Genomic DNA, 27,970 nt, shown 5'->3' with positions numbered 1-27,970 from the left:
GATTGGGATCTTTTAATTGTCATGTTGCAGGCACATGCACAACTGTTCGTTACATAATAAACATAAGAACATAAGAAATAGGAGGAGTAGGCCATCCGGCCCATCGAGCCTGCCCTGCCATTCAATAAGATCATGGCTGATCTGTCCGTAAACTCAGTTCCATCTACCTGCCTTTTCCCCATAACCCTTAATTCCCTTACTATGTAAAAACCTATCTAACTGTATCTTAAATATATTTAGTGAAGAAGCCTGAACTGCTTCCCTGGGCAGAGAATTCCACAGATTCACCACTCTCTGGGAAAAACAGCTTCTCCTCATCTCCGTCCTAAATCTTCTCCCTGAATCTTGAGGCAATGCCCCCTAGTTCTAGTCTCACCTACCAATGGAAATAACTTAACTACTATTTTATCTATCCCTTTCAAAATTTTGTATGTTTCTATAAGATCCCCTCTCATTCTTCTGAATTGCAGAGAGTATAGTCCCAGGCGACTCAATCTCTCCTCATAAGTTAACCCCTTCATCCCTGGAATCAACCTGGTGAACCTCCTCTGCACTGCCTCCAAAGCCAGTATATCTTTCCTCAAGTATGGAGACTGGAACTGCACACAGTACTCCAGGTGAGGCCTCACCTGTACCCTGTACAGTTGCAGCATGACATATGTGGCCTAGAATGGGGAGAATCGTGGAGGGTGTGAAAGCCTTCATCTCTGGATGAAAAAGATAAGCAAAGATATTGAGTGAGGAATAAATACTGCCCAGTGACTAAGGTTTGCACTCTCCATACTAAGTACCAGGGAACTAACTTAGCACATTGTCTGATATGCCACTAATTGACCTTTGTTTTGTAGGAACATGTGTTTTGCAACCTGTGAATGAAGAGTTCAACATTTTATGAAAACTTATCCCCATTAACAGAAAGTAGAAAATAGTATAATGAAGAATCTTTAATGGGTAGAAGACCAAAGCTTGGCAGAGGACATTAAACAGAAAGTACCTGGAGTGCTCAACAGAATAGGCAAGAGTGTTAGAGAGGGAAGCGGAGGTAACATTTTGATTAAAGGACATTAAGCTGAAGAAGTATTAACCCCTTTCCTTCCTCCACTCACGTTGTCTGACCCAATAAATATTTTAGTATATACTTTGAAAAACTGTAGATGCTGCAAATCTGAAACAAATATAGAAAATAACAGCTAGAAACACTCAACAGTCTAGACAGACTCTGTGGAAAGAGTCAGACCTGAAACTCTGTTTCCTTTCTGTTTATTCGATGAGCTGTTAAGTATTTTTGGATTTAATTCAGATTATCTGCACATGGAGTGTGTTCTATTTGCTGATGTGGCAGCAAATTTGGATGAGTTTGGGGTAATACATTCAATTACTCATCTAACCCTGACCCAAGTTAAGTTATTTATACAGACCTGTGCTTTTTCCAGTAAGACAAGTTTGAATCTGTTTGTTAAACAACTAATTTCCCCTAATCTAAATCCAAAGCAACACACACAAAATGGTGGAGGAACTGAGCAAGTCAAGCAGTATCTATGGAAGTCCTGATGAAGGGTCTTGGCCTGAAATGTTGACTGTTTATTCTCTTCCATAGATGCTGTCTGACTTGCTGAGTTCCTCTGCCATTTCACTTGTGTAGTTTTCCTCTATTTTTAATGGTGAATAATTGGCATGATTTCTTTTAAGATGATGTTTCCTTTAACTTGGGTGATAACTAATCCCACTTGTTGACCCCAAACTTTAGCAAAAATAGCACTTAATGTCTAATCAATATTCATTCAAAAGTAATATATTTAAATGAAGTATTAATTTCACTAATTAAGGTTTTAAAATGCCAATTGTTAATGTATCAATTAATTACATTTTTCCCTTAATTATTGAATTGGAGAGTATAGAAGATATTACTGTAGGTTTCTGTAAATTAAATGGCAGAAGCGTTTTAAGTCTAAGGGAAACTCTTGCAGCAAACTTTATTGACAACCAAATGCAGAACGTAAAGCTTGGTAGATAACTTTGTGTCATTACATCATCACACCAGGCACAGCGTCTGAAAGTGATCCTCAGCTCAATGCTGGTGGTTGTGAATTTTTCAGCTGATACATTATACCACATTGCTGTCCACTAATGTTTCATTTTTCACCAGACAAAAGCAGTCTTAAGTCTGAAAATCTGTGGGGTTTATTTAGACAATGAATGAAGTGCAGCAGGCAGCATTGGTATGCTGATTGTAGCTTGCATGATGGGCAATGCATTGTGCTTATTTGAATTAGGAATCCTGGAGGTCGTAATTATGCAGAAAACATATTAAAAAGCAGAGTTGTACAAGCTGATCAGACTGTGCAACCTTTCCATCACTTCAGAAAGAAAAGCTTCTTTAGAGTAGATTTGCCCTCGGATGGCAGGTAGACGATGGTGACAGTGACCCCACATCCTGCTTTCAGAAGTAGGCACCTCAAGCAGGGTCCTTGGTTGTTCTCCAGCAATAACATGCGGCATGGAGTACTGTAGATGCAGTTCTCTGTTTGGTTTTAATCCCTTCATTTAATAAATTAGATCTTAGCATTTGAGACAGTGCAGAAGAGACTAACTAATCTAATTCCTAGTATAAAATGGTATGACCAATATAGAACATAGAACAATACAGCATAGTGCAGACCCTTTGCTGACCTCTTAACCTACTCTAAGATCCATTTAAACCTTCCCTCCTACATAGTCCTCCATTTTTCTATCCTCCACGTGCCTATCTAAGAGTTTTGTAAATGTCCCTGAAGTATCTGCTTCTACCACAACTTCTGCCAAGGTGTTCCCTGCGCCCACCACCGCCTTGTGTAAAAAAATACTTACTTCTTGCATCCCTGTTATACTTTCCTCCAATCACCTTAAAATTATGCCCCTTCATGTTAGCCATTTCAGTCCTGGAAACAAAGTTAGATCTGTATCCTTTGCAGTTTAGAAGAATAAGGGGTGATGTTTTATTGAAACATCCTAAAGGAATCCAACAGAGTGTATCTTGAAATGGTTCCACAGAGGGAGAGTTTCGAATGCAGGGACATGGTAACAAAATAATATGGTGATCATTTAAAATTGAGGTGCATATAAATTCCTTCTTTCAGAGGGTGGTGAATCTCTTGGATCACTCTCTACCCTTGGGGATTTTGCAGCCTAGATCACTGGAAGTTTTTAGAAAGTTAAACGTGCATTTTTTTGAAAGCTTGGGGAATTGAGGCTGTGGGAAACTGGCAGAAAAGAGGAATTGAGGCCCAGGGCAGATTAGCCATTTATGAACGGCAAGGCAGGCTTGAAGGGCCAGGTCGCGTATTCTTGATCCTGTTGACTTGTGTTCTTCTTGACAATGTGTTGCCATCTGGGAGTTTTCAAATTCCTACATCAATCCCAGTAGGACAAGACTTTAACAGAAGTGCTTCACTCTCCAGTCCGGTCTTCTCTTACAGCTACTCATGAAAAATGCCTAAGCATTCCACAAAGGATCATGAAATACTTTCCTACCTGCATTGAAGTACTGGCTTTCAGTTTAGATTCTTTGAGCTCACGAATAAAAGCATTGTGCATCCTGATAGAATTTATAGAGTCTAGAATTTTTGCAGAAATTATTACCTCCACAAATTATTACCTCAGTTATCAAAATGTGCAGTCACTGAACCAACACAAGGATCAAGCATTGCCTTACGCATGGGAGGGAAATTAATTAAACTTAAACTATCATGATCAGAAATATCTTATTTCATCATCTGATGCCCTCCAAATATGAGGGTAAAAATGTATTCCGTTTCTTTAATGCACACAATAAATAACTAATCCAAGACGAGGTTAAACTTTCTCATTTGGTTATCCTGGAATATTAATTTATAAAATAATCCACTGAGCTCCATAGTAAGGTAACTATGGATCTCGAAAAATCCCTTTTAATTCACATTATTATTCCTGATAGTTCCACTAATTTATACAAAAAAAGAACAAGTAATCAATAAAAGAAGGAAAGGAGGATTTTAGTTTAAGCAAATAAATATCCATGCTGGGATATCACATCATCACCTGAAACAAAAATTCAGAAAGGTTTCATGAAGCTGAATAAAAGTTCTTGCTCGTTTGATGCTGAGCATACTCTTTGGAACTGTGATGATAATTGAAAGGTTGCACATCTCACATTAATCACTAACCCTGATATCACAATGCTGATTAAATTCACAAGCAATGAAAGTGCTCAGTTCCGATACTGGATTTGTTCAGTAACTTTTACTGAAGTGCCTTTAAGAAGGCACTCTTGAATTTGATGATTAATGGATTATATAAACTAGAAGCCTTAGTTCCTGCATCAAAAATCAGTTTCTAAACAAGTTTCTAAGTACTTCTCTGATTTATATGACTCAGAAATAATAGGCTTGCATTCATCTATTACTTGCACTATATTTTACCAACACTAAGTTTTATTGTGTGTGAGACTATAATATGAAGTTCAGCATTTTCAGAATGTTTCTCTCCAGTTCAAAGATAGAAAAAAAACTCATAAAACTCATACTTTCCTATCAAATGCCCAATGGTGAGAGAGATAGCTGACTTTCCTTGTAACTAGAAAGTGAGATTGTGAATCATTGCCTCACTCCAGACCCACAGATCCAAAGTGAGCAAGTGCATCACAATTCCCATCCTACAGCCACTATACAGTGAGCATTATTCACTACTTGAAACATTATAGCTTCCAAGTATAAATACCAGTGCAAAATGCAATGATAGCCCCCACCTCAGTAAACTAAGACAATGGAACTACTCACCATAGCTGTCAGCAGTGAGAACTGGGGTAAAAAAGCTATAAATCAAGCTGCATTCTGGCTCCAAATATGATGTTCTTATTTAAAACTTAGTAAACATAACATAATTCAGAAATTAGCACCTCACCAACTACCATTGATGAGGTTATCCAATTACTTCTCGGTCATTTGGCCTTTTATTCAATGATATGACACCTTCATATTGCTTTGAGTTGGTGAACTGAACAGTATTCTGAGATTCACCTTCAAATTTGAAGGAATGCGCCAGTTGTCACCGACTTGATTAAGACCTGTGTCGATGACTGTGTGCCTTTGGGAACATACCAGACAAACCCAAACCAGCAGCTGTGGATGAACCAGGGATTCGTAGTCTGCCGAGGGCTAGATTTGTGGCATTCAAGACCAATGATCCAGAGCTAGAAAAGATGCCTAGGCACGGCCTATAGAAGGCTATTTTAAGAGCAAAAATACAATTCCATTTGAGGTTAGAGACTGAATCGGATACAGGCCATTACTTCCTACAAAGCAAAACCTAACATCAGTCTTGGATGAGTTCAACACCTTTTATACACACTTCGAAAGGGAGAATAAAACCACACCTTTGCAAATCCCAGCATCATCTGGTGACCCTGTGATCTCGCCTTTGGAAGCCAGCATCAGGACACCTTTCAAGAAAGAGAATCCCCTGCAAAGCATCAGGTGTAAAGGTGTAGCTGGTAGGGCTTTGAAACCTGTGCCAATCAACTGATGGGATCATTCAAGGGCATCTCACTGCTGAAGTTGGAGGTTCCCACATGCTTCAAAAGGGTGACAATCATACAAGAACCGAGAAGAGCAGGGTGAGCTGACTCAATGACTGTCACCCAGTGGCATACAGAGCTACTGTGATGTAGTACTTTGAGAAGTTAGTCATGGCTAAGCATGCCAAAGCAGGGACCTGGACCCACTGCAAACTGCCTATCACCTCAATAGGTCTACAGAAGATGCTGTCTCAGTGGCTCTTCACTCGACCTTAGATCACCTGGACAAGAGTAGTGCCTACATCTTTACTGATTGATTACAGTTCTTTATTAATTACAGCTCAGCATTCAACACAAGCATGCCTTCAGCTCTGATCAACATACTCCAAAACCTGGGGCTCTGTTCCTCCTTCTGCAACTGGATCCTTGACTTCCTCACCGGGAAACCGCAGTCTGTGCAGATCAAAAATCACATCTCCTTCTTGCTGAAAATCAACATCAATGCACTTCAAAGATGCGTGCTTAACCCGCTGCTCTACTCTCTCTCCACACCCACGATTGCTCAGACGCTGTCTTTAAATTTGCTGATGGTGCAACTATTGTTAGCTGAATTTGAGGCGAGAAGGTGTGTAGGAGTGAGGTAGATCAGCTGGTTGAATGGTGTTGCATCAACAACTTTGTACTCAATGTCAGTAAGACCTAGGAGTTGATTGTGGACTTCAGGAAGGGGAAGTCAAGGGAACACACACCAGTTGTTACTGAGGGATCAGCAGTGGAAAGGGGGAGCAGATTCAAGTTTCTGAGTGCCAACATCTCTGAAGATTTACCTTGAGTCCAAATTATTGATGCAATTACAAGAAGGCATGACAGTGGGTATATTTCATTAGGAGTTTGAGGATGCTTGGTGTGTCATCAAGGACATCACACATTCCTCGCATGTACCGCGGAGAGCATTCTAACTGGTTGTATCACTGTCTGGTATGGACGAGCTACCGCACAGGATCAGAAAAAGCTGCAGGAAGTTGTAAAGCTCTATTATGGCTTCCACATTAGAGAAATTACAATATGAAACATCATATGTTTTTGGTCAAACTAGAGAAGCCTTTTCAGAAGTATCATCCGAGATAGTAGCAGTAAGAACTGTAGCATTACAAAGCAGAATGGTCCCAGACTTTGTGTTTCTGAAAAAGGATGTGCTTGTGCCCCAATAGGACAAGAACATTGCAGTTATAGCCCCCATGAATTGGAAAATGTAACTCATCTAACTGATCACATTAGACAAGCAATGGAAAAATATCAAGAAAGTAGGGGGTCATTTTCATAATTAAATCCTCCAGGAGGATGGTGGCCATTTGGAAGTCTGACTGGGCGGTGGGCACCATTGATTCACTATGATATAATGCTGGGTGCAGTAATTAAAGTTGTAGTTTTACTGCAATGCATATGTGGAGCTATACTCACCCAGGGAAGGATTTGGCCTCCTATTTCTGTATATTGTAGAGGAAGGAGAGCTCTGAAGGATGAGGAAAACACAGAGGAGGATTGTTTAGTGATGAGACCTTTATGTCTGGGGTACGAAGCCCCTTTTGTTGACACTGATCTTTAAAGTTGATCTTAAAATCCAGAAGGAGGGAATTGTGGAAGAAGGGTGAGCAGAAGGGTTCATGAACTAAGTAGCTAACTTGCATTTTCCTATTTGAACTTTGCAACCTAATGAACTTTTGTAACTCAATGTCCTAAGCTTTAGACTTACAGCAGACAGTCTTTCATAATCAGGGTGCAGCACAGAGTGCAGAAAAGAGGAACATACATTCATATGACTTAGTTACGGTCTATTCTATGATTAAAATACCTTGTGCTACAGTTCTTTGTGCTATTTGCTCTTTTTGGAGTAACAGAAGTTGTTATTTATTAAACTAATTGCATTATCTTAATAGTTTTAAGTGACTTTAAATATCAGCGTTAGTTAAGAACTATTGAAACTAACCACCAACTTTGATGTAAGTAATGATTCACCTATGCTCTCTCAAGGCCTAGAAGCATATTCTGGAGGCAAGGCTCTGGGGCTTTGTTGCCTGACTGCTTCACTTCAGAGTGTGAAGAGCCTGCAAAATTAGTTCTCTGCACCTAGACTGTGCTGGCTCCAGGAAAATCCAATGCATGGGCCTAGAGCAGGAAAACAGGCCTTATAAGGACTATTCTTGGCTGTTGTCAGGTACTACACTAGGAATGACACCAATGCATAGATGAAGCAGATTTCCCTGTCATTTGCGAGTGTGGCTTTATAATTTCAGGGCAAGAAATTACACTCTTTTCCTTGCCCGTGCTGTTCCCCTCCACAGCCACAAATGATGACAGTTTGTTCAAAAAATTTGCCTCTCTCTTTGTCTGTCCCATTACTCCTAATAGCTGGCTATTTAACTCCACCATGCTGCTTGCAGTGCTGAGGATTAAGCTCCTACCATGCCAAGATATTGTGCAAGTTAAGTGTTGCTTCAGCATGATTACCGAAATTGTACGCAATTGTTATCTGTAATTGTGCCAGAGAACAGGGATTCACACAGCTCATGTGTAGTAAGGTTTATGCATCGTAGGTGTAAGAAAATTCCTCTGCTGCATTAATTCGAGATATGGAGTTCATACAACACGGAAGCAGATCTGTCTTCAGCCCACCGTGCCCATGCTCATAAGTATTTATTTTTAATAACAGCACATGATCTGCAGCCTTCTATGCCTTGGTCATTATTTCCATCATTAAATGTCTAACCCAAGTGTTCCCAACTTCTTTATGCCAAAGACCAATATTATTAAGCAAGAGGTCCTTGGACCCCAGGTTGGGCACCCTGGGTCTAAACTATTAACCTTTTTTATTTACCTTTAATATGTTGTCTTCCCAACTGTTTGTGTTGTAAGGTCTTTGACCTCTTCGAAGAATAATCTTGAAAAGATGAGTGACAAGCTCCAAAGGTCTATGATGAATTTGAACTCTGGACTTTGAGCATGAAAGTAATTTTCCCCATTACAGCTCAAGTTCAAGAAAGCCATGTATAATTCATTGAAGTAGAGCCGTTAATAAGGTCAACTATTGTTCAGTTCAGCTGTCAGAACTTGGTCTGTGCCCACAAATTTCATTTCCAGGTTAGGCGAAACTTTTCTCATGAACGATACAATTATAAACTTTCAGAAATATATTATTTTCAAATAGTGATTTACAGTTCTGAATAACGGTAGCAGAAGTTGAGAAATACGATGACTGGTGGTGAAATATCATTTGTGAAGCTGTGGAAACTATCTGTACCATTTTATTTGTGATGCCTTGTACTATAATACAGTGGATTCTGGTTAATTGGGATACATCGGGGCCAGTACATTTTGGCCCAAATAAGCAGTTGTCCTAATTAGCTAAAGTTTCATGGAAATAGTTAAAAAAGTATAAAAGAGACAACTGAGTAACAAATTATGTATTTACATGAAATACAGAAATTAGAACACTACCAATACTGCTACCATACTATAAAACTGTGTATTAGTTCCTAATATTTTTCGATGAAGGAATTCAATACTGCCATTTTTTTTAAATTGACTGCTAATGAACAAAATCAATGGAGATACCTAGTTCAGATAATAGACTGCAATCATACAATGCTTTAGAGTCTTAAGTTTAGACAATTGCAACCTTCAACTCTTCATTTTCATTGTAACATTCAAGGTGATTGCTGATGCCCTCAAATTCTTTCTACTGTAGTTTGTAACATGTAGAAGTAGTGAAATCATTTCATTTCCACTCCTGCCCGTTTCTGGCATCTCTAAGACTGAATGCTTGAAACTGCAGCAAATGAGGCAGTTCTGAATTGTCTTACTGCATATTTCTCGCCAACCATCCGTGACAAAAATCACTGCCTTTTGATCAGAAACACATACAGCGGATGCTTTTTAAAACTGTTCACTCTGCGCACGGTGTAGTGTGTAATGGTGACTCAAGTGTACCTGACTGACGCTGGTTAGAACCAGTTCAGCAAAAGTCTGTTGCTTCAGTTAAGTGGCAGTATTCCAAATAAACTAAGAAAATCCTGGTAATTTTCTCAATTAGTCTTCCTTCTTTACAAGTTGTCACAAATAAGTGGTTGCCTGATTAATCAATGGCCCAATTAACCAGTATCCACTGTATTTATTTCTTAATGGTGAGCCAGGTGGACAACAAGCCAAAGGAATGTATTTGAAATCACTGTCATTTAATATCCATGAGTGATTGACATGCTAGGCTGTTTCAGATAAAATCATAATGCTTTGTTTTTGTCACATGTAGGGCAGATTCGATAAGAATAGCAGATACTCTTACCTGAAGGGCATTAGTGGACCGGTTAGGTTTTTATGAAAATCAGCCAATAAAACTAATACCAGCTTTTTAAACTAGCATTCATTTATCGAAATGGGGCAGGCACAGTAGCATAGCAGTTCCTGCTGTTGTCTCAGACCTCCAGTGATTTGCAATCTGTCCATATAGAGTTTGCACATTCTCCTTATGACTGTATAGGCTTTTGCCAGGAGACCTGATTTCTTCTTACAATCCAACAACATGCTAGCAGGTTAAGTGTTCACTGTGAATTATCCTTTAGTATAGCTGTGTAGCTGAAAAATCAGAGGGTATTGATGGACATGTAAAACAGAATATGCTACGAGGCAATAACTGGAGGAATGGGACTGATGGAATTGCTCTGAAAGCTGGCATAGAATAGATGGGATGAGTCACCTTCTGTGTCATAAAGAAATATATGAAATTGAAATTCTATACCAGTTAAACACACCGGTTAAACGACACTTGGAATATTGTGTTGCATTGTGGTCACCTCATTATAGGAAGGATGTGGAAGCTTCAGAGTTCAGAGAATGTGCAGAGGAGATTTACCGGGATGCTGCCTGGACTAGGGTGCATCTCCTATGAAGATAGGTTGAAGAAGCTAGATTTTTAACTGCTGTAATGTTCTGTTCGATAATATATATTTTGTTTCTATCATTTTTGGACTCTGAATTGCAAATCTAAAGATAGACATGTATAATATGGAATAAAACAAACTGGTGTGTAGAAGAATGAGTAATTCTGATAACTGGAGTCCCCTTTTTGTTCCAATATAATATTTTCTCCACACAAGTATTTTATACACTTTAATGATGCTATATGCAATATTTTGTGGTGGGTATGGGTAAGTTATCTTTAACTAAGCACATCAATATCTGGATGAACTAACATTAAACACTTTGGGAGATCCCTCTAACAACTGAGTCCTCCCGAAGGGTCTCGGCCCGAAACGTCGATTGTTTACTCTTCTCCATGGATGCTGCCTGGCCTGCTGAGTTCCTCCTCCAGCATGTTGTGTGTGTGGCTCGGATTTCCAGCAACTGCAGATTTTCTCTTGTTTGTGAGAGATCATTCCTTTGTATTAGAGCTTTCCTTGCGTCAGATCTGCAAACAGGAATTACACTGAGAAATCTATACTGAAAATAAAAGTATAAAAATAGCAGTATGTGTGGTTATTAGTCACTAATTTAATGAATTCCCTCACAACACCAAATACTACTTATCAAAAATGTGAGAAATTCATTATAAACATTATAAATGACACAGGTGGCTGTTAGTGAATTATAGGCATTATGTAATTGAACATTCAGCTAAAGAACAGGGACCTCCTGAACATTGTGTGACTTGTTGTGTTATCAGATCCAGAGGCTGCTCTGTTCTGTTCTGTTGCAATTCTTTGACTGGTGTTACGGGGTATCTCTTCACTGTAATTTATAGAGGCGGCAAAAACTGCACACGCTATGGAGAGTGAGAAAATGCTGGAAGTACCCAGCTGGTCAGTTAGCACTCTTGGAGAGTTGATAAGAGTTAGCATTTCGTACGTAGTAACATAGGCTTAAATCTACTGTTTGTTTATAATGTGTGCTGTCATTTGCTACTCTTAAATTTCCAGAAAATTAGAGATAAAAGAATAATTTTATTTTTATTTATGTAATGTAATGTGGGTGTCAGTGGCAAGGCCAGTAGTTTTCTTTCTCAAGTATACCTCATTCATAAAATATACTTGTAGAGTTATACAATATTCAACATCACATGGTCATTATTCACTTTACCAAACATATTGTATGCTTACTTCCAGTTGTTGCATTCTACCAACTTGACATCAATTGTCAGTTCCTAAACCATCCATCAGCCAAAAGCTTAAGAGATTTTAACGTAGGGTCCAGTGCCAGGACAAGGTTCTCGGTGCCCTTTCCCCTTTGAGACTTTACGATGGCTGCTGCAGGTTTCAGTGCATCCCACAGTGCTTATCCCTGCAACTGGGAATGTGCGGCATTCAGCTTTCAATAGCTCCTCGTGCTGGATGAACAACATGTTTTGAGCAGACCAAAGTAAATGATCTTCTAGCAGCACATTTGTCTTTGTATGATCTCCTGGAAACAGTTTACTGAGCAGAGTCCTACATTCAGGGTGAACTTCAACGAAGATCAGTGCACCTTTTTCCAGACCCCTTTCCAAGCATGCACACACAATCCAGAAAGAGATGTGGATTGAAACTGTGACTGTACGTTTAGGATGTGAAGATCCTTTCTCCCCATCCCCAACATTCAAGTAAGACCTTGGAGCTTGTTTGAAAGTTCTGGTGATGAGAAACAACAATGACTGCCTGCTGGGTGAACCATTCACTATTTACTCTTGCAATGAAGACGTTGTGTCCAGACTACTAACTGATTGACTTCTATCCAAAGGCGTTTTTGTGAACAGGCTTGCCAATGATGAAATTTCCAACGCAACATAGTCAAACCCAGCCTTTTTAACACCAGGGACAAGTAGAATCTCAGCATATAGTGACACTTGGTGTTTGCCTATCTAGGGTCTACGCACAACTCGATGTAGCCAAACACAAAGATAGCCATCAGGCTGAGGTTATGCATCTCACCCCTTTGGAGATTTATACATTGTAACCTTGCAAACATAATCAATTATTGGCAATGATTCAGGTGGCTAATGAAGCACTGGGAGTGGGGTATGGCCACATCTGTACTATGCACAGTGACTCACCTTGAAAACTAGGCTATTTACCACAATTCTTGGGGTTGGGTGGGTGCTGTGCTTCCATGATTCCAATTTCTTGTTCAGCTGGTTTATGATCTTCACCTAATTTATGCTGCGTGTCCTGGCTGTTCCGGTATCTTCAGATAATTGGAACTGATTTTGGAGGGAACAAAGGATTGATTAGACTCATTTCCAAGAATGTAGTCACCCTTTTGTTGCCTCTGGCCTCTGAGGCCAGTTTGTACTCCATGGAGTTGTCGTATCCCTTTACCAATTCTCTCTCCAAAGTCCGTTTTAGAGAGCGCATCTAAAGAAAAGGTGGACAATATTCTGTTAGCTTCCTGGTCTAAGGTGAGGGGAAGACATCCTTTCTCTGCACAAGTGCAATCAGATCCCTAAGAATGTAAGCTCTGAGGTGAATCAGCTGTCCCAGAGCAGTCTTGATACAGAATCCTGTAATCCATATTTAATAATGAGAAAAATCACTTTAAACTCCTCAGTTTCCATTGTCAGTACTGAATTCATCTATTCAGAGCAATGGTCAGTGCTTGGGATTGTTAGCATGATTCACTTCTTCACCACATCTTTCTCAAGTTTCCAAGAAAGTAGGAAAGAAAATTCCTGATGAAGAGTCTCGGCCCAAATTGTCACCTGTTTACTCTTTCCCATGCTTACTACCTGGCCGGCTGAGTTCCTTCAGCATTTTGTGTATGTTGTTTTGGATTTCCAGCATCTGAAGATTTCCTCGTATTTAAGGAGAGAGCAATGATGCTCCCTCTAAGCCAGGGGTTCCCAACCTGGGGTCCACAGACCCCTTGCTTATTGGTATTAGTCCACAGCATAAAAATAGTTGGGAATCCCTTCTAAGCAATGGTGCCAAGTGTAAAATGAGTAGCCCAGTTCCTGTGGTCAACAAAGAGGAAATAGTCCAAGGTACCCATGAGTTAGGCCAAACAAAACATGTTACTCCTGGACCAAAGTGTAAAGCACAGTACCAACAGTCATACACAACACAAGGCATGTGTGGCACATACAAGATTGCAGGAAACATACAGTCATGCACAAAAGAATATAGTGCAAGTCCCTGAATCCACGAACACTTCAGCAGTCTGCAGTTGAGCAGAATACAGCTTGTCTTCTGCCAAGTGAACACTGGAGGGCAGCACTGACACCAGCCTGGACACCATGCCATACTGCCACCAGCAATGAGTCTTCTGGATACCACAGTTGTGACACTGGTGACACTGCAACTTGAGGCCTAGTCCTTGCCATGACTGACACCACGCAGCTCCCTCACCACCTGTCTCACCAATAAACCAATGACTTGCAGCATTCCGCAGTACCAATGTCCAACAGTCTTGTGACCACAAGAAAAGTGACTAAGACAATCACTCACTGTTTGACAGCACACTGCCTTTGCACGATACCGCCTCTCTGTAGTAGACAGCAGCACGGTCCGCATCAAGTCCAGCTCCTTCAAATTCTCTGCCAATGAGCAACTCACTGTTGGGTAGACCTGCAGTACTTTAAGTTCTTAATGTCCACCAGAGTCTTGGGATCATAAAAAATATATTAAAAAAGACAATAACACCTTTTGCTGAAGCCGCTATGTCCGAGTGCGTCGCCGTCTTACTGAAAGCTGTGGTACACTAGTTAACAGCATGTGTACAATATTGGGATTTTTGGTGTAGAAGCTTGTTCTAATCCCACACAGGGCAGCTGATGGATCTGCAAGTTCTGGAAGTAATAGCAGGATTAAACCCTCTCTGAGAAATGTGGAGTGTAAGCCAGCAGTTGTAAAGTAGAAAATAAGTGATATTTCAAAGGCACTTTTCATGACTCATGTTGACCCAAAACACTTTGAAGAAGTGAAGTACTTTTAGTCTGACTAGGGATGGAACAGTTGAAGCATTAACAATAATTATGTCAATGGAGCATTGATTTGCAAAGAAATAGAAACCAGTGCCCCAGTGAATAAACAATGATGAAACTGACACAGAGTGGTGTTAACTCTTTCTACCTGCCATTTCATGTACGTAAATCAATTGTCAATAAATTTGTGGGTCACCTGTATGATTATAAATTTATAATCTTAAGTCAATATTAGTTTGGAATGTGAAAGTCTGCTTGACCAGTCACCATGATTTATTTTAGAAATGACACCCCAAATGAACTCTAGGCAAATTTTATGATGGGATTTTCAAAATAAAGTTGAAGTTCCACATAAAAGCCTTTAGATTCCACCCAAAGCTAGAATAATTCAGGTTAACATTGGTAGATTGAGGGTGAGGATATTAGCAAGTTAGTGGTTACTAGAACCATTACAGTTTTGTGTTTACATTAATGCTTTATGTTCAGAAACTCATTGCAAAATGTAAGTGAAGTACAGAGAATTTCAGGAGTATCAGAGAACCAGAATCAGGTTTAATATCACTGGCGTTTATCATGGAAATTGTTAACTTAGCGACAGCAGTACAATTCACTGCATGATAAATATAGAATAAATAAATAAATAAATTACAGTAAGTATATGTATATTAAATAGTTAAATTAAAATAGTCATACAAAAACAGAAATAATAAAAAAGTATTGAGGTAGTGTTCATGGGTTCAATGTCCATTTAGGAATCGGATGGCAGAGGGGAAGAAGCTGTTCCTGAATTACTGAGTGTGTGTCTTCAGGCTTCTCTACCTCCTTCTTGATGGTAACAATGAGAAGGCGGCATGTCCTGGGTGATGGAGACCCTTAATAATGGATGCTACCTTTCTGAGGAGGATGCTTTGAAGTTAATGAATTGGAATTAAATAGCCCATGAAACAGGGCAATGAGAGATGACATTAATGACAGTAAAGGGCTACTTCAGGGAATGAAAGGTGAACGATATTGGAAACAGATAAGATAGACATTAGAAGGATATTGGGTGCTTTTTTTCAGTGATTTGAAACACATCTGCCAGATACAGAGCATCGGTCAAAGCTGTGAACATGATATTGAACCAAGTGGATCCAGTAACATGCACGTCATGGAGTAACTGAAAACTTTATAATGCTTTATAAAACTTTATAATGACCATCTCCTGAGTACAGCATGCAGAACTGGTCACTGACAATCAAAACTTTGGGTAGCACAGTATTGCAGCTTGTTGAGCCATTGCCTCACAGTGACTTGGATTCAATCGAATGCTGTGGGTGTGCAATTTGCACATTTTCACTGCAACTGTGCGGGTTTTCGCAAGGGGCTTTGGTTTCCTTCCCCAGTCTAAAGTTGCATGTGTTGGGAGCTTAATTGGCCACTGTAATTTGTCCCTTATAGGTACATTAGATAGGGAATCTGGATGAGAATGATAATTGAGATTAATGAAGTAATAGATGGTTGATGCTTGGCATATACTCGGTGGGCCATAACTTGAAAAGTGACATTCAGACTTCTGGAGGCAATGTACTGAGTAATCCTATGGCTAACTCGCCACTATCCTCGACAGCCACAGCAAAACACACCAGTTAATTTGTCTTTGCAGCTGGATTTTTAAGTCTTTTTGCCTGTTATAGGCAGGAAGTTACAACCCTATTTTCAACTTTGGTACAATTCTACAGATGTCTGAATAAGTAGCAATGAAGAAGAGTATTATCAAACAACCTTGAATTAAATGTTTCAAACTGAAGTCCAATGTTTAGAGGAGCCCATTGCTATTGTTGTTCTGTGCTCTCTGTGGCCAGTGTCGGCACTTCCCTGTTACATCCAAGCTCCTCGAGGCCAGCCTAAGCAGCTGCTGCTGTAGGCTCCTGCCAGCACCCACATATAAATATCAAAACCTTTGCACCCTTTCACCCAGATTCTAGCCTGAGAAAAACCTCTCCCAAAGCGGTTCAAGCTATTATTTTGTTGAGGCAACTGCAGCTGTTGTAGTTGCAGGAAAAGATAGGCCTAAATACTCCATAAATTGAACTATGAGAACGGAGCTGGTTTGAACTAAACGGGATTTTTACAGAGATATCACAAGAACCCTCTCATATAATGAGCCAACAATATGGACAGTGAGCCAAAAGAGTAATAAACATGGACTGATTTAAGAAAGAAATTGGCAGTAAAGTGAAAGGAAAAGGTGGTGTGGATAGGGAGGAGGAGAGTGGGGATTGAGCTCTTGCTTGAATGATGAACTTAACTCAACATTCCTGAACTATAATTACTTTGCAAAACATAATAGAGACATTCTGACTCTACCACGGATGGCAGGGCTATGGAGGGCTATGGGACCAATGGGAGTAGGCAGTTTAAATGATCCGCCACGGACTAGATGGGCTGAAGGGACTGTTTTTGTGCTGTACTTTTCTATGACTCTATAATATTTGTTGAATCCAGTTTGAAGTGTCACAGGTTCACAAAGGATTTTCCCAATGGTTTATATTAAAAAAATCCCTGTGACTCAAGTAGGGGTTGATAATTATAGACTGTATTCAGACTGTGAAACTAATGAACACTCTCTGTTAAGGGACCTTCTGATATCCTGGACCAAATTATCAGTAAGAATCTAATTTTGGAGCAGCCTCCCTCAGTTTGATTCATCTATATTAGAATAGCTAATTACTTTATATGCCTGAGGAGATTGATTAATAGAAAGATATTCCTAATCTATACAGTGTGTGATAGTTTTTCTAGCGAAAGCCTGCACAGTTTCTTCAGTGCTGTATCTAGGTCTTAGCCAATCATGTTCAGAAAAGGTATTTCATAAAACTATCTGATTATTTTTGTCATAACAATGGGACCCGTTGAATGGCACCTTTATTCTTAGAGTGCAGCTACCTTGAATTTTTCTGACTAGTTAAACCAAGCTTCCACCTCTCCAACTGTTCCTTGCAGTACAGTGTGAAAGGTAGGCTTGTGATTAATGCTGTGAATGGTTTAATTGTTTAAAATATTTCACTGACTTTTTTTTGTAAATGTTTAACCAGTGAAATCTGTAACAATTCGGTTTTGCTTCCTACATCACTAATTGAAGCATTTTGATATATCAGTATGTTGCCTCTGACTCAAGGTATAACTGGTGCTTAATTTCTAAGCTGTCATGCACATGTCTGACATGATTCATGAAACTTTTAGTGTGAAAACATTGTAAATTGGTTTTTGATATTAGCACTATTTTATGGTCCATGATCTGAAAAAAGTATTTGAAGTGCCATAGCTGGAATATTTAAATAAAGGAACTTCAAGATTAACACTGGTTTGTTGATGGTGCTGTATTCCATTTTTATACTGATAATAACTTAGCTTGTATTACGAGAGATGAGGATTCAGTAAGGCAACTTCCCAAACTGATATAAGGATGTTGTCCCCTGCTCCTAATGGCAGCATCAAAGTCCTGTGGTAGAAATTTGGTCTCTGCTGTACGCATGTGTCATGTTTTGCGGGAATGCACATGGAGTGCTTCTCATAAAGTTCTGTTCCATTGCCTAATGGAATTAAATACCAGGCGCGGGGTTCAATGCGTGCACGATACTCCATTAGCGGGCATTTACATCATGTGGGTGGAGATGCTCGAGTTTCCAAGGGGAAACCTGGAAGTTTCTTTTCCCCTGCCATTGGTTTCCCTGTAGGGTTGTCAGCCTGACTGAAAGGGTTGACTTTCAGTTGGGACAGGCAGCAGCGTTGGGGAGGAGGGAAAGGCTGAAACCATAGATACTTCTCAGCAGGTGTGTAGGGTTGATTGCTGAGCAGGGATGGGAGGAGCTTAATTTGTAAATAGTTTATTGAGAACTGGAGGAAAGCAATTAACTTTTCCTGGAAGCAGTGCCCTAAACCCTCTGCCCATGGCCTGTGGAATTCGTTGGCCAGGGTTAAAACTTTTCCCCTGGGTGCAATGGTTTCCTCCCATATTCCAAAGACAGACCAATGATGAGGTTAATTGGCCATTGCAAATTATCCAGTGATTAGGCTGGAGTTAAATAGTTGCTGGGCGATGAGGCTCAATGGACTGGAAGGGCCTGTTGTACACTGAATTTCTAAATAAATAAACAAATAAATAAATCAAATCAACTCAGTGGTTGCTTATTTCACTTGTAAGTGAGCACCCCCACTTCCAAGGAATGGTTTGACTGCCCTCTCCTTCTGCTTCAGCTGAACCAGAATTTGAGGTTTTAAAATATTAAAGACTCCCTGACTCCCAGCCCGCCATTTTGCTGATTATTTTTAATCCTTTGCTTTTGATGGATCAATCTTTATTGAGCTTGGGAGATGACATTCAGGAGACAACTTATAGTCGCAATTCTCTCCCTTTGTCCCAGTAGCAGTCTCAAAATCACCACTTTGTGAGTTTCAGTCAGGAAACGCCATATACCGGGATCCCGAGTTAAAGGTGGTGAGACCCCAGACCCCAGTCCGAATCAGAATCAGGTTTATTATCACTAACACGTGGTATGTTGTGAGATTTATCCTTTTGCAGCAGCAGTACAGTGCAATACATTAAAATTGTAAGAAGTCACAATAGCGAACGTATAAAAATAAATCGTGCAAATGAGAGCAAAACAGTGAGGTCGTGTTCATGGGTTCAAAGACCATTTAGAAGCTCGATGGTGGAGGGGAAGATGCTGCTCCTAAAACGTTGAGTGCGAGTCTTCGGGCTTCTGTGCTTCCTCTGATGGTACTAATAAGAAGAGGGAATGTGCTGGGTGGTGAGGGCACTTAATGATGTGGTACTGTACCCCCAGTCAACTAACACAAAAGATTTTGCAGCTTTTACTATAATATTTCATGCCACTGTATGAAAAATATATTTCTGTGTGGAGATTGAGTTAGATCAGTAGTATTAGCTTGATCCCCTCACCAGAACTGCTGTCAGCAGTTCCCCTATGCCCACAGTTAACTCGTCCAGTTATGGATTGTCAGTCTTGCTGGCCCAGATAGAGGGTGAAAGGTAATCTAGTTATAAACCCCAAGCCCTGACAGCTCTTCACAGCTGCAGACAACCACTGCAGTTGCAACACCAAAAATTGACCTTAATAGTTTTTAAATATCTCTAATGAGACGCCTAGAGTCTTTTTTAAAAAAATACAATGAACTAAAACAAGAAGTAATGGAATATATAAATCAATTAAAATATATTATCTTTCTGTTCGCCTCTAAATATTTGCCCTTTATCCCCATGAAATCATCAAGGTCTTAAAATACTGTGGAAGGACTGACCAGGCATCATATTTGACAGCCGACACACAGAATTCCAACCCACACTTATTTCAGTTTCATTGCCAATCCTTACTCCTTGAGTATGGGATGAATCCATACTAATGGAATGAACTGTAAGGTACAGTAAAACGGACTTTTCCACAGTACGTATACAGGATGTTGGATGCTTAAATCAGGTCAACAGTTGTCTAGGCTATTTCTTTTCAGTAGAAAATCAGTATCATTTCATAGAATAATAAATGTGACCACCCGAGCGGTGATGCATTAAATGCCCTCTTTGTTATTTATCTTAGAATGATGCAGCCTCTAGTGGTTACAAAATAACACAAATAATGATTACAGGCTAATAAAGCACTGACCCCAATTGAAATTCTCTCCACAGATCAGAAAAAAAATCAGTCTACTCATTCAGTTAAGCCACCAATATCTGTGTTTGTTCAAGTTGGATTCTTGGAAATGACTGCATTTTTTATCAGTTTGAGGTCAAAAGGGACTAGTCTGGGTTATATTTTCTATATCTAATAAATATATTAAAAACCACAAAAGTCCACACACAGTATAGAAGTGTGATAAGGTCACTATCCAAGACCTTTTTGAGAATCTAATTTGTCTTTTTCTCTTAGCCTCACTCCTTTCAAAGAGTTTGTGTTCCAGTTGCTACTACACACTTGCTGATGGAAATGAAGCAACAACAAAAGGTTTATAATCGACAAAATTGTTAAAGACTGGAGAACAAACAGAAAACTTTTAGTGTCAATGACTGCATCCTCAGGTATTTACCAGAGAAGATGTTTTCATTAGTAGAGACAATCCCAGCAGATTTGATGAGTTTAACTTGGATTGAAATTAAAAATGAACTAAAATAAGAGTTTATATGTATAAATTCAAGAGACAGATGGTATTTGCATTTGGGTACCAAGAGAGATTAGAGATGATATTTGTAAGTGTTGGCAGTGAGTCATTGAATGCAGGCTTGGCTTACTGGATTGGAAATGAATTAACAGAGCACCCTTACTGAAAAATGCAGAGCTGTTAGGCTTGCGTTAGAAATTTGAGAATTATCATGGATTAGCAGCTGCCAGTTTGAGGACAACCTGTTGGATATCAATCTGTTTAAATTGCAATGAACTAGATTTCCAGCCTGGTCAGCTGCCTTGAAATATTTATGGAAGTTATGCATGAAGTAGACAACGGAGGTTCCCCTGATATAAGTCCTTTTCTGAGAATTCGATTCGTTTTTGTTCTCCAGCCTTGTGCTCTGCACCAACTGCAAATAGGTTGCAATCGCTAATAAATTTTGGCAAAGAACATGGGGGCAAAATCTAAAACTGGTGCAAATGAAATAATGTCAAGGAGAATTGTATTCCGCATACTCTATGTTTGCTAACACCATAGAACAGGGATTCCCAACCCTTTTGTTCCATGAACCCTACCATTAATTAGCCGAGGGGTCAGTGCACCCCAGGATGGGAATCCTTGCCATAGAAAGAGTCCAGTTTGGCTTATCAAGTCTACGCTGGTTCACAGAGCATTTCCATTCCCCTGTATCTTGTTCTCCCCTCATTCCATTGAACTACCCCCAGATTCTAGCATTCTCATACTCCCGTTAACTCTGCCCAGATTCTACCACCCAACCCCATGGGAAACTTGACAACTGCTAATTAACCTACCAACCTGAAAATCTTTGGGATGCAGTAGGAAGCTGAGGGAAACCCACACAGTCACAGGGAGTACCCCACACGGAAATCATTGGAGATCAGGATCAAATTCGGGTTCCTGGAGCTCTGCGGTCTGCGCCATTGGGCTTCCCTGCATTGTTCTGAACCAATGTGTGTCACTAGCAGTTCAGAGGGAACAGGGGCCATCAGAACTTAACATTCATTGGAGGTGTTCTGCTGTAAGTGAAAATGAAGAAACTTGGGAGATTGGAAGTGTGGAAGTATGGATTTCCCTGACAATCTCCTCAAGCTCTCTGTAGGGCATCTTTTAAATTTCCTGAACAATCTCCCTACCAAACTGCCTTCCAGATAGGAAGACTGCATGTCATTCAGAGAATGGTTACCAGGGAAGAAGAGGGCAAGGATCAATGGGCAGGCAGACTTCAGAGTGGGTTATGGGGGCTTGAGGATTGAAGGCTCAAGGGGGCTGCAGAGGAGTCCTCCCGAGAATAATACTAAGATGAAAAGACTCACTGCAAATCTGTCCTCAGCTGTAGTGTGTCAGGAATAACAGGTCCAATATTCAGAGCCAATTTTTGACCTTTTGACTGATGGACAGTTCTGCTTTTCCCCTTCTAATTGGGAATCCCAGTGCGTGGGGTCTCCGTTTATTAAAACTATAAAGGTAGTTAAATTGGAGCAGTATTTCATTTCAAGACCATATTTAGTTTCCACTCAGACAGCCTACTACACGTTTAAATAATATAGCAAGTGTGATTTTCCAATTCTAAAACCAAATAACCCCAGAACAGCAGTGAATTACTTAAACAATGCCATTGCCATGGGCCTCAATATTTCCCCCCACCGTTCCTGTCCACCACCAGCACACTGTAGAATTATCACAAACTCCCACGGACGTCGACGACCCTGTGATCTCAGTCTCCGAGGCCGACGGGAGAGCATTCTTCAGGAGGGTGAACCCACAGAAAGCATCTGGCCCAGATGGGATACCTGGGTGAGAACTAAAGACCTGTGCTGATCAACTGGCTGGAGTGTTCACTGAGATCTTTAACCTCTCGCTTCGACAGTCTGAGTTACACACCTGCTTCAAGCAGGCTTCAATTATGCCGGTGCCCAAGAAGAACGTGGTAACCTGTCTCAATGACTATCATCGAGTGGCACTTACATCCACTGTGATGAAGTGTTTTGAGAGGCTGATGATGAAACATGTCAACTCCTGCCTGAGAAGCGACTTGAATCCATTCCAATCTGCCAACTGGCACAAAAGGACCACAGCAGACTGGGTCTTCATTCAACCCTGGAACATCTGGACAGCAAAGGTGCATACATCAGGATGCTCTTTAGTGACTACAGCTCGGCATTCAATACTATAATCTCCTCAAAACTAATAAATAAGGTTCAAGACCTTGGTTTAAATACCTCCTTGTGCAATTGGCTCCTAGATTTCCTTATTTGCATATACTTATCGTTCATATTGGCAACAACATCCCTTTCACAATCTTCATTAGCTCAAGTCACCACAAGGCTGTGTATTTTTCCCCCTGATCCACTCACTTTACACTGAACTAAGCACAACTCCAATGTTATATTCAAATTTGCTGACAACACCACTGTTGTTGGCCAAATCAAAGGTGATGACAATCCAGCAAGTGGGGGGGAGACTGAAAATCTGGCAGAGTGGTGCCACAACAAAAACCATTTACCCAATGTCAGTAAGACCAAGGAGTTGATTATTGACTTCACAAAGAAGAAACCAGAGGTCCATGGGCCAGTCCTCATTGGGGGATCAGAGGTGGAGAGGTTCAGCAACTTTAAATTCCTCAGTGTTATCATTTCAAAGGACCTGTCCTGGGTCGAGCACGTAAAAGTGCAATTACAAAGAAAGCATGGCAGTGCTTCTACGAAGAGATTTGCAACAGCTCAGCTTGACATCTAAAACTTTGACAAACTACTCTAGATGTGTGGTGGAGAGTATATTGACTGGCTGTGTCACTTTCTGGTAAGGAAACATTAGTGCCCTTGAATGGGAGATCATACAAGAAGTAGTTGATACAGCCCAGTCCGTTATGTGTAAAGCCCTCCCACTGTTGAACACATCTACATGGAGCATTGTCACAGAAAAGTGGCATCCATCATCAGGGACCCTCACAACCCAGGTCACGCACTCATCCCACTGTGCCATCAGGAAGAAGGTACAGGAACCTCAGGACTCACATCACTAGGTTCAGGAACGGTTATTACCCCCCCACCATCAGGCTCTTGAATCAGAGGGGATAGCTTCGCTCAACTTCACTTGCCCCATCACTTAACTGTTTCTGTGCCTATAGATTCACTTCTAAGGACTCTTCATCTTATGTTCTTGATATTTATTTCTTATTTCTTCTTCTTATTATTAGTATTATTATTCCATTTTTCCTCTTGTATTTGCACAGTTTGTTGTCTTCTGCACACTGGGTGTTCTTTCATTGGTTCTATTATAGGTATTGGATTTATTGAATATGCCCTCAAGAAACTGAATTGTAGGGTTGTATATGGTGATATATATGTACTTTGCTGATAAATTTGCTTTGAACTTTATTAACATGTGCTGTCTATAGGATGCTGTGCAGCAACGTGCTGTGGTGCCTTGCTTCCTTTATCAACAGGAAGCTTAAGTCATGGTACCAGCATCACTTCCCAGCTGCTCAGGTGGCAAAGCATCTCAAATGGAGATTCCGTTATCAATTGGGGGATAGCACCCAAGAATACACGTTGTATCAAATGGACAGGAAAGTAGGCAGATGGAGTGAGGAGGCTCTGTTGGTTAAAAAAAAAATGAAATCAGATCTTTAGAAAAATGGTATCATAGTATCAGAAGATGTAGAATCCTTGTGGGTAGAGTTAAGAAACTGCAAGGGTAAAAAGACCTTGAATGGAGTTATATATAGATCTCCAAACAGTAGCCAGGATGTGGCGTACAAATTACAATAGTAGTTAGAAAGGGCATGTAAGCAGAACAGTGTTATGATAGTCTAACATAACATAACACATAACATAGTCTAACCCTAACATAACAGTTATGATAGACTTTCAGTATGCAGTTAGATTGAGAAAATCGTTTTGGCGCTGGGTTCCAAGGAAAGATATTTGTAGAATGCCTTCAAGATGGCTTTTTAGAGTGGTTGAGCCCAATAGGGAAAAGGCAATTGTGGGTTGGGTGTTGTGTAATGAACCAGATTTGATTAGGGAGCTTAAGATAAAGGAACCCTTAGGAAAAGCAATCATGATAAGAATTCACCCTGCAGTTTGAGACAGGGAAAGCTAAAATCATATATATATATATATATATATATATATCATTTGAGTAAAGAGAATTATAGAGCCATGAGAAGATTACAAGGAGACATTAGCAAGGATGGCATGAGTGTCTGGATGTTCTAGAAACAATTCAGAAGGCACAGGATAGATGCATTCCAAACAAGAAGTATTCTAAAGGGAGGATAATGCAACCGTGGCTGACAAGGGAAGTCAAAGACAGTGTAAAAGGTAAAAGAGAGGGCATAAAATACAGCAAAAATTAGTGGGAAGCTTTTAAAAACCAACAGAAAGAAACTGAAAAAGCAATAAAGAAAGAGAAGATAAATATGATGGAAAACTAGCCAATAGCATAAAAGAGGATACCAAATATTTTTTCAGATATATAAAGAAAGGCAAGAGTAGTTATTGGACCGCTGGAAAATGGTGTTGGAGAGTTAGTAATGGTGGACAATGAAATAGCAGATGAACTCATATATGTATTTTGCATCAGTCTTTGCCACAGAAGATACCAGCCAGATATTCTAGAGTGTCAGAGATCAGAAGTGAGTGTAGTTGCTATTACTAAGAAGGTACTTGAGAAGCTGTAAGGTCTGAACGTAGAGAAGTTACCTGGACCAGATGGACTGCATCCCAGGTTCGGAAAGAGGTGGCTGAAGTGATTGTGGAGGCATTTGTAATGATATTTGATGAATCACAGATTTCTAGAATGATTCTGGAGGAGTGGAAAACTGCAGATATCTCTCCACTGTCTAAAAAGAGAAGGAGGCAAAAGACAAAAGAGAAAAAATTATAGGCCAGTAAGCCTGACTTTAGTGCTTGGTAAGATGTTGAAGTGCATTATTAAGAATGAAGTTTCAAGGTACTTGGAGGCACATGGTAAAAAAAAAAGACAAGTCATTACGGTTTCCTTAAAGGGAAACCTTGCCTGACAAATCTGTTGCAAGTCTGTGAGGAAATAACAGACAAAGGAGCATTAGAAGATGTTGTTTATTTGGAATTTGTGAGGGCCTTTGACAAGGTGCCGCACGTGAGGTTGCTAAACAAAATTAAAGCTCTGGTATTACAAGAAAGATACAAGGATAGATAGAAGGTTGGCTGACAGACAGGAGGCAAAGAGTGGGAATAAAGGGGGCTTTTTCTAGTTGGCTGCAGGTGACATGTGGCATTCCACAGGGGTCTGTGTTGGGACCACTTCTTTTCACGTTATGTCAAAGATTTGGATGACAGAATTAATGGATTTGTGGCCGGGTTTGCAGATAATACACAGATAGGTAGAGGGGCAGGTAATGTTAAGGAAGAAGTAAGACTGCAGAAGAACAGGGACAGATTAGTGGAATGGGCAAAGAAATGCAGATGGAATATAGTGTAGGGAAGTGTATGTGTATGCACTTTGGTGGAAGGAATAAAGGTGTAGAATATTTTCTAAACAGGGAAAAAATTCAGAAATCAGAGGTACAAAGGACTTGGAAGTTCTTGTGAAAGATTTCCTAAAGATTAACTTGCAGGTTGAGTTGGTGGTAAGGAAGGTGAATGTAATGTTTGCATTCATTTCAAGAGGACTGGAATATAAAAACAAGGATCCAATGCTGTGGATTTATCAGACTGGTCCTTGGATTATTGTGAGCAATTTTGGGACCTTTATCTAAGAAAGGATGTGCTGGCATTGGAAAGGGTCCAGAGGAGGTTCATGGGAAAGATCCTGGGAACAACAGGGTTAATGTATGAGGAGAGTTTGAAGGCTCTGGGCCTGTACTCGCTGGAGTTTGGAAGAATAAGGAGGGATCTAATTGAAACCTATCAAACATTGAATAGCTAGATAGAGTGGACATGGAGAGGATATTTCCTGTAATGAGGCAGTCCAGTACCAGAGGGCACAGCTCAAAATAGAAGGACATCCCTTTAGAACGTCAAGAGGAGGAAGTTCTTTAGCCAGAGGTTGGTAAATCTGTGGAGTTTATTGCAACAGATGGCTGTGGGAGGCAAGTTATTGGGTATATTTAAAGTGGAGGTTGATATGTTCTTAGTTAGTAAGGATGTCAAAGGTTACGGGGAGAAGGTAGGAGAATGGGGTTGAGAGGAATAATAAATTAGCCATGATGGAATGCCAGAGTACACTCGATAGGCTGAATGACCTAGTTCTGCTCCTATGTCTTCTGAGCTTGTGGTCTAATGCTGGTTTATAGTCTTAGAAATAGACAGCATTATCAATGCAAAGACTACAAAGAAGGCTAACGACTCAGGGCAATAAGAGAGGAGTAATAATAGCATTATCCAATTCACAACAAATTTTAAAATAGTCCACAGCACACTTTATTCCTCTTTTTTCATTATTGCTATGAATCATTTTGCAAGACATCTTCCTTTATTAAGATACCTTCATCAACTTTTATTTGTTTTTTATGGCTCTTGAGATGAAGCAGCTGCAGCATTGAACAACGTAAGGCTCTGAGACTGACTTAAATTAAGCATTCGGATTTTATTAGCAAGACGATCCAAACTAATTCTTACCCCTAATCATAATGTTGTCTGGGTACCATATGTATTGCACAATTTAAGAAAGTTGAATGTACTACATTGAAAGCTTAATCTAAGAGATGAGTCTAGATAACTGGAATTATCTTTGTTGGTAAATTACATAATCTATAAAAAATCTGCAATCACTATATTTTAATCAAAGTACAAATGGGTGTCATATGAATTGGTGTCTATCATCAGTGGCTTTGTAAATACAATGGATAATGCAAAAAATGGTGAATCATGTGTTTTTGCCATGAAAATGTAACAAAAACTTAAAAAGCATTAGTCTGGTCAGAGCAAAACTTTTGGCTGACATTTGCCTCCTTTGTTCCCTTATACTTGCCAAACTTAATCACCTTCAACTGTCTCGTTCTGGAATCCCCATCTAAACCTCTCTTCCTGTAGGAAGTGCCTAATGGCAGGCTTTTCGACTGAGTTTTTTGGTCGCCTGTTTGAATATCCCCTTATGTTGCTCCGTGCAAAATTGTGATTGATACGAGCTTCTGAAACAGTATGTATGGCTGGATTCATCAGTTACCCTCTGTCCAAGCCCAAAGGCATTCTCAAGCTTGGAATCTCAACACTGACAAAAAAGGACGTGTGCTGTTACTCACAAAATGCTGGTGGAACGCAGCAGGCCAGGCAGCATCCATAGGAAGAAGTACAGTCGACGTTTCGGGCCGAGACCCTTCGTCAGGA

At 40.1% G+C, this 27,970-nt stretch overlaps 1 protein-coding gene and 1 long non-coding RNA gene across 3 annotated transcripts in view; one reads left to right on the top strand and one right to left on the bottom strand.

The window, feature by feature from the left end:
- Positions 1 to 27,970, top strand: part of shisa9a (shisa family member 9a) — a 317,884-nt gene that overhangs the window by 205,580 nt on the left and 84,334 nt on the right. The gene's annotated exons all lie outside the window — the stretch shown is intronic.
- Positions 10,725 to 27,969, bottom strand: LOC140735424 (uncharacterized). Of its 2 annotated transcripts, XR_012100749.1 has the most exons (4): positions 27,886 to 27,969; positions 25,364 to 25,503; positions 12,609 to 12,755; positions 10,725 to 10,991 (listed from the first exon to the last, which is right to left on the bottom strand). It is a non-coding gene; the product is annotated as an uncharacterized lncRNA (long non-coding RNA). The 2 variants fall into 2 exon arrangements; XR_012100748.1 differs by lacking the exon at positions 12,609 to 12,755.

The sequence above is a fragment of the Hemitrygon akajei genome, chromosome 11 (assembly GCF_048418815.1).
Source record: "Hemitrygon akajei chromosome 11, sHemAka1.3, whole genome shotgun sequence".
Taxonomy (NCBI): domain Eukaryota; kingdom Metazoa; phylum Chordata; class Chondrichthyes; order Myliobatiformes; family Dasyatidae; genus Hemitrygon; species Hemitrygon akajei.
Note: the sequence above shows the minus strand (reverse complement) of the source record. Positions and strands in the feature narration are given on the sequence as shown.